The sequence below is a fragment of the Pantherophis guttatus genome, unplaced genomic scaffold, assembly GCF_059756535.1.
Source record: "Pantherophis guttatus breed Tessera unplaced genomic scaffold, ASM5975653v1 scaffold_25, whole genome shotgun sequence".
In the NCBI taxonomy this organism is placed as follows: Eukaryota; Metazoa; Chordata; class Lepidosauria; order Squamata; family Colubridae; genus Pantherophis; species Pantherophis guttatus.
In genome coordinates, this window is record NW_028269840.1 from 22,501 (window position 1) to 25,000 (window position 2,500).

The following is a 2,500-nucleotide window of genomic DNA, read 5'->3' on the forward strand; positions in this document are numbered from 1 at the left end:
CTTTGGCGCAGCCGGGCCCCGGCCAGGGAGAGCCGCCGGTCCACCGCTCAGGGGCCCGGCGAGCCCGGCGGGGCGGAAGGGGATCCCGGCTCCGGGGCCGCGGGCCTCGGTCGGGGACCCCCGCCGTCGCGTCGGTGCCCGCGCCGGGCCCCGGGGGTGCCCGCGCCGGGCAGACGGCCGGGTCTACCGGGACGGCCTTGGGCGGGTCCGGCTTACCGGGGCCCCGGCCGGATCACTCTTTCCGTTTCCCCCGCCGCGATGGAACTAGGGGATCCCGGCTCCGGCGCCGCGGGCCTCGGTCGGGGACCCCCGCCGTCGCCTCGGTGACAGCGCCGGGCCCCGGGGGTGCCCGCGCCCGGCATCCGTCCCGGTCTACCGGGGCCTCGGCCGGATCAGTCTTTCCGTTTCCCCCGCCGCGATGGAGGTACGGGATCCCGGCTCCGGCGCCGCGAGCCTCGGTCGGGGACCTCCCCCTTCGCCTCGGTGCCAGCGCCGGGCCCCGGGGGTGCCCGCGCCGGGGAGACGGCCGGGTCTACCGGGGCCCCGGCCGGATCACTTTCCGTTTCCCCCGCCGCGATGGAGGTACGGGATCCCGGCTCCGGCGCCGCGGGCCTCGGTCGGGGACCTCCCCCTTCGCCTCGGTGCCCGCGCCGGGCCCCGGGGGTGCCCGCGCCGGGGAGACGGCCGGGTCTACCGGGGCCTCGGCCGGATCAGTCTTTCCGTTTCCCCCGCCGCGATGGAGGTACGGGATCCCGGCTCCGGCGCCGCGAGCCTCGGTCGGGGACCTCCCCCTTCGCCTCGGTGCCAGCGCCGGGCCCCGGGGGTGCCCGCGCCGGGGAGACGGCCGGGTCTACCGGGGCCCCGGCCGGATCACTTTCCGTTTCCCCCGCCGCGATGGAGGTACGGGATCCCGGCTCCGGCGCCGCGGGCCTCGGTCGGGGACCTCCCCCTTCGCCTCGGTGCCAGCGCCGGGCCCCGGGGGTGCCCGCGCCCGGCAGCCGTCCCGGTCTACCGGGGCCTCGGCCGGGTCAGTCTTTCCGTTTCCCCCGCCGCGATGGAGGTACGGGATCCCGGCTCCGGCGCCGCGGGCCTCGGTCGGGGACCTCCCCCTTCGCCTCGGTGCCAGCGCCGGGCCCCGGGGGTGCCCGCGCCGGGGAGACGGCCGGGTCTACCGGGGCCCCGGCCGGATCACTTTCCGTTTCCCCCGCCGCGATGGAGGTACGGGATCCCGGGTCCGGCGCCGCGAGCCTCGGTCGGGGACCCCCGCCGTCGCCTCGGTGCCCGCGCCGGGTCCCGGGGGTGCCCGCGCCGGGGAGACGGCCGGGTCTACCGGGGCCCCGGCCGCATCACTTTCCGTTTCCCCCGCCGCGATGGAGGTACGGGATCCCGGCTCCGGCGCCGCGGGCCTCGGTCGGGGACCTCCCCCTTCGCCTCGGTGCCAGCGCCGGGCCCCGGGGGTGCCCGCGCCCGGCAGCCGTCCCGGTCTACCGGGGCCTCGGCCGGGTCAGTCTTTCCGTTTCCCCCGCCGCGATGGAGGTACGGGATCCCGGCTCCGGCGCCGCGGGCCTCGGTCGGGGACCTCCCCCTTCGCCTCGTTGCCAGCGCCGGGCCCCGGGGGTGCCCGCGCCCGGCAGCCGTCCCGGTCTACCGTGGCCTCGGCCGGGTCAGTCTTTCCGTTTCCCCCGCCGCGATGGAGGTACGGGATCCCGGCTCCGGCGCCGCGGGCCTCGGTCGGGGACCTCCCCCTTCGCCTCGGTGCCAGCGCCGGGCCCCGGGGGTGCCCGCGCCCGGCAGCCGTCCCGGTCTACCGGGGCCTCGGCCGGGTCAGTCTTTCCGTTTCCCCCGCCGCGATGGAGGTACGGGATCCCGGCTCCGGCGCCGCGGGCCTCGGTCGGGGACCTCCCCCTTCGCCTCGGTGCCAGCGCCGGGCCCCGGGGGTGCCCGCGCCCGGCAGCCGTCCCGGTCTACCGGGACGCTCGCTCGGGCGGGACCGGTTTACCCGGGCCTCGGCCGGACTGGAGTGTTTCGGTTTTCTGCTTCTCTGCCAGGATGGCTGCGAGGGGTTGATTTAAATAGCTGGTTTGACGTGAAAAGCTTCCCTTCAAGTGAAAAGTTTGTTCCAATTTCTGCCATCTTCCTTCCTCAAAAGTTTTGGGTGTAGCTTTCCCAGAGGAACCTCTCGTAGGCCTATCATTTCTGATCTTAACTTCCCTCATTTATTCCATATTTTCCTTCCTCTTGCCGAATGGCCGAATCCAGTCCATTTCTAGTCCAGGAAATTATTTTTATTTCTTCTTCCATTTCTTACTGATCTATTTGCTTTGTCGAGCAAGTCGTTCTTAGGTCCCTTGGTTCTTTCTTTAACGTCTTCTGCTCCTGCTCCTTCTCTCGACGCTTTCTCGTTTTGTTGGCTTTCTTGGCTCTCTTTTGGCTGTTCTTTCTTCTCCTCCCGTCGTCCGTCCCCACTTTCATCTCCCCATCTTTCCTGTTCTTGGTCATC